This window comes from Trichosurus vulpecula, chromosome 5 (genome assembly GCF_011100635.1).
Source record: "Trichosurus vulpecula isolate mTriVul1 chromosome 5, mTriVul1.pri, whole genome shotgun sequence".
NCBI classification, from domain to species: domain Eukaryota; kingdom Metazoa; phylum Chordata; class Mammalia; order Diprotodontia; family Phalangeridae; genus Trichosurus; species Trichosurus vulpecula.
In genome coordinates this window covers 69,289,566-69,308,050 of record NC_050577.1, presented here as the reverse complement: position 1 = coordinate 69,308,050, position 18,485 = coordinate 69,289,566, and positions in this window count along the sequence as shown.

The window sequence follows — 18,485 nt, the reverse complement described above, 5'->3', positions numbered from 1 at the left end:
CTTCATATAATCCTCACACCCCTGTGAGATAGGTACCATAAAGATTATTATTCCATTTTACAGATGAGTAAAATGAGGTTCATAGACATTAAGTGACTCATACATATTCACCAACTATCAGAGGCAGGATTTGAATTCAGGTATCTGCAGATTTCTAGTCCAGATTTTACTCTATTGAAGTAAGCTAGCTCTACACTGTGATGGGGGATGTTATAGAAGGGAAATTGTCACAAGGTAGGTGCTTACCCTCCTCAAAGCTGACCTACCAGTCAAACTCACTACTTTCTAACCAATCTCCAAAGTGTAAACAATGTCTGCTCTCCCTCAGCTAAATCAGCCCATGCTATCAACTACAGGCTTGTGTTAGCTCATCTCTAAAGAGACAGTTACCATGGCACTGAGCTTCTTTCCCTTTGTCAGGATCCAGAATTTATTGAGTATTTAAGATGAACCAGCCCATTAGGCCTGATGACGGCTTCATGGTAGCCAGACACTCCTGCTACCTCACACAGCATGATCAAGAGTAGAGGTCTTGACTGTCCATCTATCTTACTTTCCCACTAAATGAGCTCAAGATTGGGTCTCTAACCATATGAATAATTGGAGTGGAGGGTAGGAGGTAATGGGGATAATAAAGAAAGAAAAACTGGGAGAGGAAAATGAGTAAATTATAGAACTGAACACTATTATCGTGTGCCATGGCAGAGGTCAAATGCTTCTAGAGTTGTATCTGTCATATCCCAAGTGTTTATTTGTAGGGTTTAAGGTCTTCCAGCACATTTAGATACATAAAAATATACCATTTCCAGAAGCCACCCATCACTGTACTCTTGGTCTCTTTGGCAGCCTTGTTCATGGTCCTTTCTGATACTCCTAAAAGGGACTGAGAGTGCCAAAGATTAGCGCAGTCACTGGAGTGAAGGGAAACCTCTTTTTGAAGAAAGAACAAGATCCAAAAGTGAAGTATAAACCAAATGGAATTCTGGGTCAGAATCGGATTGTTTTAGGAATGCTAAATCCAAGAAGTGGAGATGGAAATAGGAAGTTGGGAGCAAAAATAGGGGTACAAGGTGGAGAAATGTGTATAAAAACTGAAAGACACATAACTAAGAGGGTCAGCAAAATTGCCTACCAGTCTGCTTTCAAGAAACTCTACCACTTTATCAGATGAAGCAAATATTCCCACCTTTAACCTTACTAAACTATGCAGGCTCAGGCACCTATCAACATATGCCCTGGGATTCTTCCTTGCCCTTCTACTGTAGTGAGGCTATGCAAAAAAAGACACATCCTCTTTTGGGATACTGTTTCCCTTTCCCCCTCATCCTATCTAGTTATCCCAGATATCTAGGGTTCTGCAAATTGGCTTCTCTTACCCTAGATTTTTCCTGATCTACTTCAGTCAATCAATAAATATTTATTAAATGCTTACTATGTGCCAGGTGCTGTACCAACCTATTTCAAATTTTATCTGTCCAACATTTTTCTCCTAGAACCCTGCCCTTTGCTCAAAAAAAAAAAAAGAAGAAAACTGGACAATCCATGCTAAACTACACTACACTATTAATAGATGCTATTGTGTTTGTTACTGAGTCTCTCTTCTCAAGCAATTTGTACAATTTAATTGCCTTAATCTGAAGAAGTGATTCTAAAAGTGGGGACTCCAGACCCAATGAAGAGTTGATGGAGGGATATTAGATTTAAGTAAAGCCATATATCTAAATAGTCTCTGTCTCCCTCTTTTTCTTATCCTATTTTCTCTCTTACAAGCTCTTGACACTTTTCTTCCCTTACTTTATCACTTCTTTTCTCTTTTTCCCTATGCCTACATCCCTCCTCCAAGCATCTCTTCTCCTTCCTTTTGACATCTCTCTCTGTTAGGCCAGGACTTATGGAAGGAAGGGAGAGAAAAGGAATGGAGGCAGATAATAAACGGAGGGAGGGAGGAATGCAATACATTATTCCATTATGGTCTATGCCTTGGGACAGAATAGTGAATCTCTAGCCTGTGGGCTGAATTCAGCTCTCAGCCTAGTTAACTGACCTCAGCATTTCCAATTTAAAGAGAAAACCCAAGGGGAAAAAAAAACCTAGAATATGTAGGCGTGAAATCTCTTTATGCCCAAATATCTAGTGTTTAAAATTCATGTCTGTGTCAGCGATATTTGAAAGACTGGATAGCAAAAGTACCTCAGACTGGAGAAGGGCAACTATTGGACCTATTGGTAAAAAAAAAAAAAAGAGTATGCAAACTATAGGCCAGTGAACTTGACTTGGATCCTCATGAAAATCCTAAAACAGATCATTAAAGAGATGGTTGGTGAATGACTAGAGAAGGAAGCTGTAGTTGCCAAAAACAAGCATAGGTTAATGTTTTATCAACAGCAGTGGTTGTTGTCCTTCATTCAAAAAGGACTCAAATGACATCACTATGTTGGAGGCAAGGTACAGTGTGTCCAACTGTGGCTGATAAGACCAATATGAGCTAAGAAGGCTCTACCAGAGGTTGACTACAAATAGTCCAGATGAACATTTGAAGTGGAGATGGCTCTCACGTTTCCTCTGGGCTACTACAAATCTGATTCATTCATAGAGCACAGAGCCTTCTTTGATGCGGGCACGCCATGCTGGATGGTCTTTTGCCAGTATCTCCCATGTCTCACAATCGATTCCAAAGTTCTTTAGAGAGACTTTGAGAGTGTCCTTATAATCTTCATCGACAGCAGACTATGCCAGGTTAACCATATTTTCCTTTTTGACTGGACTACTAGTCATTTCCATCTCAAAATCCCATGATCTGATTGCTTCTTATGCAACATTGACATTAAAAATCAGTATTAAGGCTTAACACAAATCTCATTAGAATTCTCCACATAGGAGGCAGAACTTCAAAAAAATCATTCCATCACATTCAGGAAACATATGCCCTTGATGTCATAGGTCCAATTCTCCTTTGAGCAAGTTGTACAGCATGAACAGCTATGGGCACATGACGAGGTAAACTGTGGCCATGCCAATGTGATACCACCAAATCCGGTGTTGGGATAATGATTTCAAATTATTTCAAAAAACTTTGCAATTATATGACCCCATATATATAATGAATAATGTAAACACAATAGAAACAAATATGTTTGCACCATGCTATTTCATGTGTGATCCCCTAGTATATTTGCTATGGAGTCACATTATATATGAAACTCTCATGTGGTGAGGTTCTTTAAGTCATGCTAGTAACTACAGTTTGCTCTTGGGCAGTTTCTAGTTGGACTCCCATTATACTGAATTCCATGCCACCATGTGTCACTTTTGAGTCATTCTCTAAGGAACCCTGAATATCATCATAATGCCTAGCTGCCATTAAGGAGTAGCCTTAGGTACTCAGGTTGGGATTTTTTCCCCGTGGACAGGATATAGTTTGGTCTTATTTTCCCCAAGCTTTATTAATGGTGACTATCAAAATGAGTCCCATTTTCCCCACTGTTTCTTTGCCTTCAGCGCAATCCTGATCTCTCTAAAGTGAAGTACAATGGGAAGAAAAAAGACAAAAGGAATCAATTAATCCATCAAAAAAAAACATTTGTTATATTAAAATGAGATATCCCCTGCCCTGAAGGAGCTTGTATTTTACCAGAGGGGCACAATATATTGGTGTGTGAATTACTTGGGGCAAGCAATAATTTTGATAAGGTTTCATTCTGCATATGAGTTTCTACTGACACCAGGCTGTCTCATCAATCTAACATTTACCTGTTACAATCTCTCTGAGCTAATTTCTCCACCTCCAATTAGTTTCCTATCTGCTGAGTGTCAGATTTCATGTCATACACATTTCATAGCTTTCTTTTGGTACTTTTCATTTTGTTATTTTTAAGAATGACTTCTATGACTCCAAAGAAACATTCAAAAGGTGTTATTCTTAAAAGCATACTTCAAAGATTCCTAGAGATACAGAAGCAAACATTGGTGTATGGAGGTTAAATTCAAACCAATAGGGAGGCAAGATCAGCCACACCAAAGTATAGAGGAAAGTGCTGTTAAAAATTTTAAATAATAGCAAGAACTGGACTAATTCTACAAAACATCTTAACTAATCCTCAGAAAACAAAGACTTTCAGAGGGAACTGATAACTGGAATTGTTACTGATTGCATTAAGAATTAACATCTTGAAATTGGAATAACTGGGAGAGGTAAAAAAAAAAACAAATAGCTGCTAATCATTGCTATGAAGAAAAAATAGTTATCATGGGTAAGACAATATAAAGACTGGAATACTGAAGATTGGAAAAAAGGTAACATTTACTGATGCAAATCATTTTTCACTCAATGATCTACCAAAACTGCTGTCTAGGTGAGGCTGAACATCTTCATCAAACTGTAAAACATCTACCCCGCAAAACTGGAGTGGGGCAGATTTTAACTTGCCGTGGGTCTGGAAATCTGGTTCCCAATGAGGGAATGATGAACTCTAAAAAACATATTGAAACACAGAGGAACAGAATTGTTAAAGAATTACAGAAATTCCCAAATGGAGATGGAATACTACTACAACTTGACATTGAACCATGCCACATATTATAAGAGGTCAATAAATTTATCCAAAAAGTACATATAATCATGCTTCAATGGCCTAGAACATCATCTGATTTGATCCCATTGAAAACCTATGGGGGGTGGGGACAGCTAGGTGGTGTAGTAGGTAGAGCACTAGCCCTGGAGCCAGGAGAATCTGAGTTCAAATCTGACCTCAGACACTTGACATTTAATAGCTGGGTGACCCTGGGCAAGTCACTTAACCCTGATTGCCTGAAAAGAAAAGCTATGAGCTATTCTTAAGACCAGACTTAGAAAAATGAACTATTCGTCAAAAGTATGTTTGGTATTAAATGTGATAAAAGTATAGTTTCATTATGAATTCAAGATTATATGTCAAAATCTTGTGAACTCAATACCAAATTGTATAAGTGGTTGCACTGAAAATCTGAACATATTGCATATTACAAGGCTTTTAAAGATGTAAAAGTTGAAAAGTGATCAAACGAGTTAACACATGTAAAACAGTTTTCAAAATTTAAAGTGCTCTGTAAATGCTATTATCATTATTATTTATTTTACTTTGTTCCAAGTAATTTGCATACCACTGAGCAGGAGGGGAAAGTATAGTGATGAGGAAAGGGGCACTAACAACTAGGAAACTAGGAAAGGCCTCTGAACTGAACGCTCCAAGAATCTAGGGATTTGAAGAGATGGAGGGGAGGATGGAGAGCATTCCAGGCCTGTTTAAAGACATTGGAGGCAAAAAAAAAAAGAAAGGATGCTGGTGTACCTGGAATATAGCATGCCTGAAGAGGAATAATAAGTAAATATTCTGGAAAGATGTGTTTTGGAGACAGATTATCACTGACTTTAAATGTGAAGCAGAGGAGTTTGTATTTTTTTCTTCAAGTGAAGGGGGAGCTTCTAGAGGGTAGGGCTGACATGGTTAGACTTCCACTTTAGGGATACAAATTTGCTATGTGGAGGAGGGACTGGAGATGGAAGAAACAGAATTCAGGGAGATCAATTAGGATATTATTGCAGTAGTCCAGGCAGAGATGCTGAAGGCTTGGACTAGAGTGGTTGTGTTATGAGTAGAAGACAGGAAAGATGTTGAGATGGTAGAATGAAGGGATGTGAAAGACAGTGAACAGGAGAAAGAAGAGAGGAGGAAAGTCTTTCTACAAATCAGGGAGAATGGCAGGCTTGAGAGCAGCTGACCCTTCTCCTAATTTATAAAAATGGTTTTTCTCTGTCCAACAGCAGCCATGATTTTCCACCTGCCATCTTTTTTTCCTGACTGTAGCTTTTGAAGCGATGCCCTCAGGCTACGAAAATGCATTTTAAAAAACTTACTTTGCACGGAAACTCAAGACTAAATTACATCCTTCCTTGTAGAACACTAAATCATTACTACCTGTTGTCAGCAGGAATGGGACAAAGCAAAACTCCAGCTCAGGCTAGAGTTTGGTATTCTCCTAGAATCCCAGCCTGGTGACATTCATGCAGGGCAGTCATTGATTAACAGCATAAAATAAAGTGTTGCCATTTGATGCAAGGGGAGGGCCCTAGTTTGTAAAAGGAAAATTAAAAATGCATTTTGCTAACACCTCCCAGTTACTGGAAATGGAGAGATCATTACAAATCTGCCTGATGCAGTCCATTTTCATTTCTCTGATGCAAATGATGAGCAAAATGTTTCCAAGACAGGGGGAGGGAGGGTGGAGAAAGGGAGAGAAGAGGCAGTACCAAGATTAGGCAGACAAATCACAAGCCTTGTGTCCTAAGGATGACAGTTAATTAGCCCATACCACCTCCTCCTGCTGATTCTCCTACTGGAAACAAAATGAACAATGAATATTTAAGCAGCTGATCCCAGGGAGTCCTCCCCACCCCCTTTCGAGACACAAATGACAGTGGCCAAATAATAATTTGTAAAGAGATTCATCTAATTCAGATTTCTCTCAGAGTTGGGTTCCCTCAGCAATCTCCAGGGGGAGCAGGTCAGACAGGTTGGAGAATGTCTGCTGGTCCCTGTCTCCAAATGTAACAATCATTCCAACTGAGAGCCTCTTGGTGGAAGTGAAAGCAGCCAAGGTCACAGACCCTATTATTATGGTCAAGCAGGGCAGGTGCTAATTAAACATAAGTGGACATAGTTCAAGCTCAATCCCCAAGTACTTGTGAACAAAGCAGAAAAACACTCTACCCAAGAAAGAAGCCCAAGCATTGCATGGCCTCTGGAAAACACCATTTGTTTTCAGTTGACATGTTCCCCCGGAGCAAATGATTATCCTTCCCTTCTCCCAAGAAGCTGTTCCAAGTACTAAATACTGCAAATAAGAGAGTCTTATGCAGTGGCTCTCTATTCTGCCTTATCAATGGATATGGTTTGAGGGGTCCCAGAAGTAGTCAATTAATCCCAAAGTGGGTCCCCATTCACCCTCCCACACTAGGTAGATTTGCACTGCCATTTATGCCCTTGGGCCACAGCAGTGAAACTAGTAATAGATAATCTAGAGGGACTAATGAATCAGGAAGAAATATATCAAGTGCCTACTATGTGCCAGCCAGTGTGCTAGGTGTGGGAGATGCAAATACAAAGAATGAAATCATGTCTGGAAAGTGCTTTCCACATCCAAAGAATCACAGAGTCTGAATGCAGATTGAAGCAAACTATTTGCTCTCCCTTTTTTGTTTTGTTTCTTCTTTCTTGTGGTTCATTCCATTGGTTATAATTCTTCTTTGCAACATGACTAATGTGAAAATGTGTTTAGTGTAAATGTCTATGTAGAGCCTGTATTAGATTGCATGCCATCTTGGGGAAGTAGGGGAGGAGGAGAAAATTTGAAACTCAAAAGCTTGTGCAACTGAATGTTGTAAAGTAAAAATAAATTAATTCATTTAAAATGGGAGAAAAAAAGAAATCATTTCTGATCCCGAGTTTACTTTAATGAGGGAGATCATAAGTATAAGAGATGGGGACTGGAACCATGGTTTCATAGATATAAAGAAACTCCCTCTGCCAAGTTAGGTCAGCACCCCTTCTGTAACTTACCATCTTTGAGAAGTGCCTAGAGTACAAAAGATGTGATTTGCCCAGAGTCACAAAGGTACTAGGTGTTAGAAGCAGGACTTGAGCCCAGGTCTTCCTAGTTTCAAGGCCAGCTCTCCATACACCATACCATGTTGCATCTCGGTAAGTATATACAGAATATAGAAAATTACCACATTGTCATTATCAGCCACTAGAACTTTACTGAATCGAAATTCATTAAATTAGCCTATGCACAGAACAGGACCTGGAGGTAATTAGCACGAGACCCAAAAGTTCTGATGGAAACAGAGGCTTGGGAAAAGGCTAGAGGATAGAGGGCTACCCAGGGATCATCGTAGCGGGGCACAGTGGGCAGGCAGGTAGGCAAACAGAAGAGTAATACATGGCCCCAAAGTCAAAAGCCTCCCCTCCCTTTCTTATCTTTCCCCTGCCCCCAACACAGTTGGGATTGAATGATAGTGAAGATGACTTTGATCGACTTTGCAATTAACCCCTTAACTTTATGCAGGTAAAGTATGAGTAGGAAGGGGATGGAGGGAAATGGGCTTTTGTATTAAATGTCTTTATAGAAAAGGAAAATCACAGCTTCCCTGCCTCATCATGTAGAAGGAAGAAAGGAAACAAACATTTATAAGCACCTACTATGTGTCAGGCACTGTGCTAGGTGTTTTATAAATATTTCATTTGACCTTCACAGCAACCCTGGGGAAGTAGATGCTATTAGTATGCCCATTTTACAGATAGGAAAACTGAGAGAGGCAGAGGTTAAATGGTTTGCCCAGTTTCACGGAGCTAGTGTCTGAAGTCACATTGGAACTCAGGTCTTCCTCACTGCAGCCCCTACGCTCTTTGCCACTGCACCACCTAAAGGAACCCTGGGCAAATCGCTTAACCTCTCTGAGTTTCAATTTCCTCAAGTATAAAATGGCAATAATACCAATAACTTTAGTCCATACCTTATGAGTTTATTGTGAAGATAAGTGAAATAGTGTATATAGTTTACAGTGTTAAGGTCTGGGTCACTATAGGGACATCGGGATATGGGTACTTCCCCAAATGGTGGCCATCAGTTCACCCTTACAAGTTCTCAGGCTTCAAAGACATCACAGAGTGAATAGGTTTTAACAATACATAGAGAGGACCTGCACCTTTGGATGGATATTGGTGTGTCTCCTTCCTCCTCCTCCAGGGGATCTCCATCTCTCCTCCAGGGATGGATGTACAGATTCCTTAAGGCTTGTGGTACTACCCTATGGACCTCCAGAGAACTCAGGGTTTCTAAGAGAGAAAAAGACCACCCCCCTCCTTCTAATAGGGCCTCCCTTCCCAGGGATGTGAATAACTAATGTCACACAATACTTCCTTGAATGAGGCCCCCATAAGGGTCAGGGATTGTGCCTCCTACTTTGTTACTTAGCTGGCTGCCCTCAATTCTCACAGCTTGCTCTGTCTTCAGGGCTCTATCGTTTGGTCACTGATCTCAGTTTCTCTGTCTCCTTGACATCCTACCTCATACCAATTTCATCAATGTGCCCTCGTTCTACTGCTGATATGGCTCCACTCCTCATAGGTACAGCCATGGCCTCTGGCCAGTTCTGCTGTGGTCTTTCTTATCATTCAGTTTTACTGTCCCAGCTCCCACCTGCTTTGCTTCTTTTCTTCAGGATAATATCCTAATTCTTGAAGAATAACATAGCTAGGTTTGCCATATTTCCAGGCTCTATAAAATCCCCCAGCTCTTTCTGCCAGGTTCAGGATTGTAATGCCTGTGGGTTATTTAAGATTTTCTGTTCTTTTCCTCAGAGTCCCAATCTTCTCACAAAGGTTAAGGTCTCTCTGCTCATCCTACACTACAAAAGTGGGGTCAATCTCAAATAGAAATGGGAGTCATTAATCTGTACATAAGGATCTCTGCCAGCACAAATTGATTTGGTTTTAAAATGTGCCATTATCTATGTTTTATTGTATTTTCAATTATTTTGTTAAATATTTCCCAATTACATTTAGATCTGGTTCCAGTGGCACTCAGTAGTGTTGTTGGCTGTGTGTGGCAGTGGGTATTGTGTTTTACACCTCTGCTACAAAATCTCCAATTTTCACTCCTGAGTTAAGGTGGTCCTCCTATGGTGGTGTGTCTCCCAATTACTCAACATTTCCTGGGGAATCGTATGGCTCTCAACCCAGATTCCCAGCAGCGTCCCACAAATAGTAAGTACTTAATACATGACTTTTCGTTCATTCAATCCTTAATTTGTTCATTAATGCATGTATGCACTCATGCATTCCACTGTATTGTTCCTTGCTCCATTGTCTTCCCATCCCCCTTTCCTTCTGTAGCATCTGGATTGAGCTACGTTGATTAGCCCATGGCTGCCACGAAACAGCATTAGAAACAAAATTGGATAAGGTCAGAGCTCAAAGTGCTCCAGAGGTACCTGTGACACACATGTTGGGGAGAAGGTATTGGCAATGCTGTTGTGATCACAAATTTGCATCTTTTGTCTACACAAATACTAGAATGCCAGACAAATGTCAGCTACCATTATCCTTTTATTCTTATTCTTAGCCACCCCTAGCCCAATGTCCTCAAGGGACCTAAAAGCAGAAGAGATAGTGTAGATACCACCTTTGAGTTGACTGACATGATGGTAGTGGATACTTCCATGATGAAATCTGAGAGAGATGATGAGAATTGGGAAACTTTAGACACACATGAGAAAACTTCCTTTTAAGTCTTAGCTACCATGTTCAGCCCTGGTAGAAATATGAAAAGATTATTTGAACAGAGCCAGGTAGTTTAAGGGACTGATTCCAATTCAGTCTGACTCGTAGTGTTATTTTAATTGGTATTCTCATCATCATGTATCTGAGATGTTGAGTAGAAAAAAAAATTACTCCGTGAAGACAACAACAACCACCTAATGCCCCAGAGATCTGTGGAAATGCAATCTACCTGTGCAGATAACCCAAGTATGGAAATAAGAATCTTAGAATCAATTGAATCCCAGAAGTATCTGCTTCTGGGCTATCATTTCCCATTCTGGAACTCCTGCCTGAAAGATGGCACCCAGCCAGAGGATTAACTTGATGCTTCTGAATAGAAGAGAATTAAAACACATTTGAAACCAATGGAATAGACTTTTGGAAATTTGTAGATTAAGGTATTTCTTGTTTTAACCAATAACACATGTGATTCTTATAGTCACACCATTTTACTAAGAGTACATTGCTTACAGGTCTTGCTGTGTAAGTGATCATTGACTAAATAAAGGCCTCTGTCCTGTCTCCTACCTCTTCTCCCAATCTCACGCTAAGTTGGGGAGGTAAGACATGGTACACCTCTAATTTAATCAGGTGGAAGAAAGCTTTCTGACTTACTGGAGTCCAGATTTAGAAGTTGTTGCTATCATATATTAGAGAAGGGAATGTCAAACTACTCCAGGATCTTTGCCAAGAAAACCTCAAGCGGAATTGCAAAGAGTTGGACATAACTGAAAATGACTGAACAACAACTATCATATATGGGTTATACCAAAAATTATGTGTGGACATGTGGAAGAAGGTACGCACATGTGAAGATGACTGCATATTGACTCCGTGTCCAACTTCTCTTGTTATTTCAGGATGTGGGCAGTAATTGAATCAGATTACTCTTGCCAGGAAAGTATATAAGGAGGCAAGGCAAAGATCTAAGTCTGAGACTGGTATTCTAGGGGTTAACTCCCCCTGAACTTGTTTCAGGCATTGAGTTAGGAGTGGAAGGATGAGGAAAGGAGCAAATTGAAGGTCTGGGATCCAAAAAGCAGAGACTAGGGATCCCATGGCCTCCATGGTGAGAGGAATACCAAGGAACCACCTGGAAAAATCAAAGATTGAGAGAGAAGTGAAAGAACCCTCTGGAATCCATGATCAGGAGCAAGTCAACATTCTGTAAAGTAAAAACAGAAAGGGGAAATCAAGTCCCAGTGATGATAAAGGCAGGCATAAATACCAAATCTTGAAGGGCAAATAAGAATGAGACCATGACAACACAGGTAGGACTGACCCAAGGGCAAGGATGGGTCACCCCCTGACCTGCCCTACATTTCCTGATGAGTATGAGTTGACCTGGACAGATAACTGGAGAGTAAGGAGTAAAGGTACTGCTCTGGCTATGACTACACACACATACACACACACACACAGCTATGTATATACATACATATTTATGGACACACACACACATGCATATATTCAGAGAGCTGAGGTTGTGGGGCTATATGACTGCACGGCAATTCTGCTGTCATCTTTTCTTGGTAAGCTTCCCTGCACTTTCCTATGTGTTCTTGGACCCTGTGTCTCTCTCATCTCATCACTGGTTGCCCTTTTATCACAAGAGGCTCCTAGCTATATTTATGTATACCCACAGTTTCACTCAAGAATCTATTCTCTCTTAAAGATGCAGTATCCATAGTCTAGGGAAGGAGCCATTGAACCTGGGGTTACATATAATCTGTTGGTAACTTCAAAGCCATTATTCTTAATAGATGAAAAAAAATTTTTTAAAAAAACTCCTTCCCCCTTCATAGCAAGTTTGGTGAATTCTGGCTCTCCTGGCTAGAGTAGAATGCTAGTCAGCTGTCCAGAGACTCATTTCTAGTCTAATTGCTATTAACTATCTTAATTATATTTAAAAGACTTAGAGTTCATTTTGCTCCTCCGGTCAACATTATAATTAGATGGAATGCATAGAAAAGCTTCAACATGTCAGTGGAGTTCATAGAATCTGAGAGATAAGGGTCCTCAGAGGCCATCTAGCTCTACCCATCCCTGAGCAACAATCCTCTCTGCTTTCCTGCCATTTCCAGAACAAATCGTAGTTCCAACCTCCAGGGCCCAACAGAACATGTCAAATATGTCTTTCATGAGACCAATTTTCAAATAAGTGAAGGCAGTCCTAAGCCTCCTCTTCTCTAGGTGAAACATCCTCAGTTCCTTCAACCCATCCTCATGTAGTCTAGTCTCTAACTATCCAGGTCCCCTTTCTCTAGATGCTCTCTGTGTCATCAACATCCCTCCATAAATACAACATCCAGAACTCAAGTTTTCCAGAGGTAGGTTTTTCCTTAAAGCAGCTGCAGCCACTCCTTAAAGGGAGAAACCAGCTGGGAGGATGAAAGTTCAGAGCACAGCATGTTCCCTCTGTTTTTTAAAACACAGGCAGGCTATTAGGTCTTCTGAGTGTTCAATTTACCAAGAAGTAAAAGTGACAATTAGAAGAACCAAAATAAAACTAACAAAAGCAGAGACGACATGGCTAATCCTGCATTCATCACCAGCTGCTTGGGACACAGGAATCCAAGAATCAGAGTTGTCCCTGGGAATTCTGGAAGTGTCCCACCCACTGGATTCTTAGAATCAACTTTCTGATTCTAAGAATTTTCACGGAATGCCAAGTACAAGAAACCCTGAACGTCTGATACATGCTTTTCTCCTCTGCCACTCTGCTACATACAGAGAAAAAGATTTAACAAATCTCTTCTTTTGGCTGTTGAGAGGTTCCTCCTATATCTCCCTCCCAATGGGAGAGCTCATTCGCTCTGTATATTTTCTGGTGACTTCTCATCTGCATGCCTTCTTTGATTTCTCGTTCTTATTGCATTGGATAAATGAGTTTGTTTGGGGTTTTTGAAGTGGGTTGAAGCTTTGCTTAGTCTCATTTTGATTTTTTTCTGCATCCTATTTTTTAATTAAGAATTCATACATACATGTGTATGTATGTATGTGATACAATGTGTTAAGATCTGGGTAGAATTCTACACAGAATATCCAGAAAATATGAATGATTGCATACAAAGCATCTATAATAATGAATCCTTATACGTTGGTAACTTCTCAGGAACAGTCAAGTGAACTGGTTGCCACAGGCTTCACCATTGCCCATGCCTCCCAGTAGAATGGCATGTAGCTAGAAGTGCTAGATTTAGACTCAGAAAGACCTGGGTTTAAAGCCCACCTCTGACATCTATTAACCATGTGGCAAGACTGAATCTGAGCTTCCCCATCTGTAAAATATGGACTAATAATAGTATCTGTCTCACAGGGTTTTGAAAATACACTGAAATAATATATGTACAGTGCTTTGAAGCTTTGAAAACACTACATAAACAGCAGCATTATTGTATTTCTTTCACCATCTTATTTCCTTTTAGGAGAACTAACAACATTGAATCCATTTAACTTGAATAACATAGCGCTTTAAGGTTTGCAAAACATTTTCACACGTTATCTCAATCATCACAACAACTGTAGGATGTATAATTATCCTCATTTTACAGATAAAGAAACTGAGGCTGAAAAGAGGTTAAGTGACTAACCTACAGTCTTAGAGCTAGTAAATATCTGAGTATTTGAACTCAGATCTTCCTAACTCCAAGTCTGCCTTGAAGGATATTCACTACAGCAGAGAATCTTTTCTAATTACATAGGGATCACTCATTTTTGGGCAAGGGACCTTAAATCTTTTGCCTTATTTATGCTTGTTCTAGTGCAGGTGGGGGCTGTTTAGCAGATTTCCCCTCTCTCATTTCTGCAAAGACAAAGGGGAGGAAGTTCCTCAATAAAGCTGCTTCTTTATTCTCCACAGCTGAGACCATGATTCTAACTACTCCCTCATTGCTTCCTAGTATGATTCAACATCTTGATTGTGGTCTCTGACCCTGGCAGCTGTCTTGCAGATGTGCACACAAGGTCACAGAACAAAAATTCATCACAACTACTGGAAAAACAATACAAAGCCCATATTCTGTTGATGGTGGGTCAGGAGCCTTTCCTTCACTCCATAAAGGATAGCAACTATTTAAAGCAATAAACAGGGTGGGACTTTGGGGATCTTGATAATAGGCTCTCTGCCAAGGCTGCATGGTGATGCCTACAATCACGAATGGTAGTTCTGTCTATGGGTTTCAAAACCTACCCCCAGAGACATGTGGGCCTGACTCTTCCTTCATTTATGGAGTCATGGAATTTATCAATCACACTGCCTAAGTGAAGGTTTCATTCTACTGCCATTCAGGGTATGGTGCAAGATGGAACTTTTCAAGAATTGGCATTTCAGTCTTTAAAATATGCCAGGAATTTCTATTTCTGTTTTGTCTATTTTGATTCAGTGTCTAATTAATTGTCCAGGATGATTTTTATTAAGAAAAGCAGAGTTTGGGACATCAAATAAATACATGGAATACTTCCCCAGCTCCTTCTGCCAGAATGCGTGTCTTCCTGCCACCAACATGCTGCCAAAGAAAGGGGCCTGCTGTTTTCAGAGCATTGCACCTGGCAATCCCTAGAGTTGAGCAGAGCCATGAAGGGAAGCAAAGCTTTCAAAAGATCCTGCCACTCTGGTTTTTCCTTTATTCACCATCCAACAGCCCCTAGGAGAAGCAGGAGCATTGGAAGTATCCAGGATATTCCTGAGTGGTGGTAGATAATTACACAGCTTCAGTCGCTGCTTCATCTTTGACTGCTGGACATAGAGTAGCACATGTAATTCCATTTGGCCATGCATGATTTCTAGAATCTTAGGAGTCAAAAATGAACAGATGGCCTTACTAGCAGCCTAAAGTCAACACCATGCTTGAGTCAAATGAGGCTCTATCTTGATGTTTAAAAACTCCACAAAAGGTAATTCTATTACTTCCTTCAGTACTCCATCCCAGCAGGACCCAACCGAGGTAGTCATGGGTCTTGGATGGCTCTTGTTCCTTCTTTTAATCATCTTCTCCACCTTGTCTAGAATTCCTATCTCCCCAGATGCCTATTATATTTCCTGTTCTAGTAGGTTCAATAATCCTCTGTCTCTCTCCCAAAGAGTTAGCTGTTTATAACTTATCATGTTATCTCACAGCACCTTTGCCTTTTAACAGAGAGCTATACAAGCTTTCAGGGCAGTTAGGTGGAGCAGTGGATAAGAGTGCTGGGCCTGGAGTCAGGAAAACTCAAATTCCTGAGTTCAAATCTGGCATCAGATGCTTACTAGCTGTGTGACCCTGAGTGAGTCACTTAACTCTGTTTGCCCCAGTTTCTTCATCTGTAAAATGAGCTAGAGAGGGAGATGGCAAACCACTCCAGAATCTTTGCCAAGAAAACCCCAAAGGGGTCATGAAAGATTCTGATATGACTGAAACAATTGAAATGCAAGCCTTCAATACTGAAAGGAAGGACTACCCATGGGTGTAACTTTTAATTGGATATTTTGGGTAAGGAACACCCCAAAGGGCCTCATAGCACCATGTTGCGGACAGTTCAGTTTCATGCTGTAGTGACTTACCCATTCTCTTTGCAAGACCAATCCCATGAGTCGCGTGTGTTAGTTTCCAAGCTTGAAGACAAGAACATGGAATTTTTAATGTTAGGTTCAGTACCCAGAACATTGTGGTGTTTAATAAATGTTAAATGATCATCATGATTAATTCCTATTTGTGTAGGGTAATCAGTCAGTCAATAAGCATGTATTAAGTGCTTGCTGCATGCCACACACTGTGCTAAGGAGGCAAACAACCATTCCCATTCTCAAGAAGCTCGTAGTCTAATGGGGAAGAGAAGAGAATATAGCAATTGTGTAAAAGCAAGATATATACAGGATAAACTGGAGATAATCAACAGAGGGAAGAAACTAGCATTAAAAGGGATCAGAAATTACAGTTAAACAGAATCACGAAATTTTAGACTTGGAAGTTTCATCAACGACCATCTAGGTCCACTTATATACCCCAAAAGAATGCCCATTCCTGCATATATGACAAGTGGTCATTCAGCCTCAGCTGGATGTCTCCTGCTGAAGGGAGATCCACTATCTTTCAAGGCATCATAGAAGTTAGACCCTGGTGATAATAGGAACAAAAGCTCCAGAAGGAGACCCTGGAGTCATTTAAAGATAGATGAGGAAACTGAGGCCAAGTGAATATCAAGCTTTATAAAGCATTTTCCTCACTTACGTGTGAGAGAGACAGGAGAAGTGCTATTATTCATGTTTTCCGGTTAAGAAAATTTAGGTTTAGAGAGGCAGGCAGCAAGCATTTGTTAAGTACTTATTATTGCCAGGCACTGTGTTAAGCACTAGGGATAAAAATTCAAGCAAAGGAAAAATGGTCCCTGCCTTCAAGGAGCTGATGGGGGTGACAACACACAAAAGGGAGTAGAGAAAGGGAGGGGATAAAGGTCCCCATAGAGGCAGCCAGGTGGCACTGTGGATAGAGCACTGGGCCTGGAGTCAGGAAGACCTGAGTTTCAAATCCAACCTCAGACACTCACTAACTGTATGACCCTGGGCAAGTCACTTAACTTCTATTTGTCTTAATCCACTGGAGAAGGAAATGACAAACCTTGCCAAGTATCCTTGCCAAGAAAACATACAGGGACTCGGTGTTACAAAGAGTTTGACACAACTCAATGACTGAAGAACAACAACAAAGGACCCCATACAAAGGAATGGTGGTGGAGTCCTGGGAGCCAGAAGCAGAGCTGAGATGAAAAATGCCCAGCGTGGGCCACTCCCCAAAATGCAAATCTTAGAAGAAATTCAGCAATGGGTAAAAGGGAGCTGGTGGGGCAGAGGGTTGTTGAGTGAGGTTACATGGCTTACTCATTGGTCATCCACCAAATAAACATCAGAGTCAGGATTCAAATCTATGCCATCTGATAGTCCTCTCACCATCTCGCCATACTGTCTCTCATGGCAAACATGGTGAGAGGTGGCACCAGTCCCACGAAGCTCAGTTTAGATGAACTTTGATTTCCATGGTTCCCCAGACACATGGTTTCTACATTTATCAGGACCACTGGCTGAGAAATGAAATGCCATGAACATCATCCAAGCTGTGATGGGAACATTGGCAGATTTACTTTGTAGTCTGGCAGCTCTTTCACCCTCCCATTGCTACGCTTGGCCTCTTCTGAGACACGGTGATCAGAAGAGCATTTATCAAACCCTAAGCTAATTGTAGGTAGCTACTGTATATGTTCCAAAAAGAATTAAGGAATCTTTCAAGTCTGGAATTTCCATTCCTTTCCAACAGTGGGCAAAAAGAAAACATAAATCAAACCTTCATAGATTTGGGACTGGAAGGATCTTATAACCTAATCTCATTTTGAAGATGGGGAAGCTGAGGCCAAGACTAAATAACTTGCCCAAGGTCATATAAGTATTATGTGGCAGATCAGGGATTTGAATGCAGGGCCTCAGATTCCAAATCTAGAATAATTTTTCTTTGCACTGTGATTTAATTTAATGGTTCTAGTCAAGTCAAGTCAACAAATATTTATGAAGTACCTACTATGTTCCAAGCACTGTGCCAAGAACTTAGGATTCAAAGAAAGGCAACGATGGTCTTGCCCTCAAAAGCTCACATCTAGTACAATCAAACTTCAATAATTATATATTATGTTATTGTTCAGCCACGTCCAGTTCTTCGTGACCCCATTTGGCATTTTCTTGGCAAAGATACTGGAGTGGTTTGCCATTTTCTTCTCCAGCTCATTTTTCAGATGAAGAAACTGAGGCAAACAGTTATAACTCACCCAGGGTCACATAGTTAAGTGTCTGAGGCCAGATTTTAACTCAGATCTTCCTAACTCCAGGCCTGGAACTCTATCCACTGAGCCATGTAGCTGCCCATAATTATATATAACAGGAGTCAAATCTAAGAATCTAGTCTCTATCTCTATATGAATAGAAATTAAAAAACAAGACAAAGTTGTAAAACCTCGAAGCAAAAAGCACTCCTCTGTTGAAATATGGCTCCCTTGTCTCCATCCACACAGGTAGTCTCTTGTTATCCTACTTTGTGGGAGTCTGCAAATCCTAGGCAACTGACCAAATGATTTGTATTGAAATGGGGACTGAATGACGGGGCA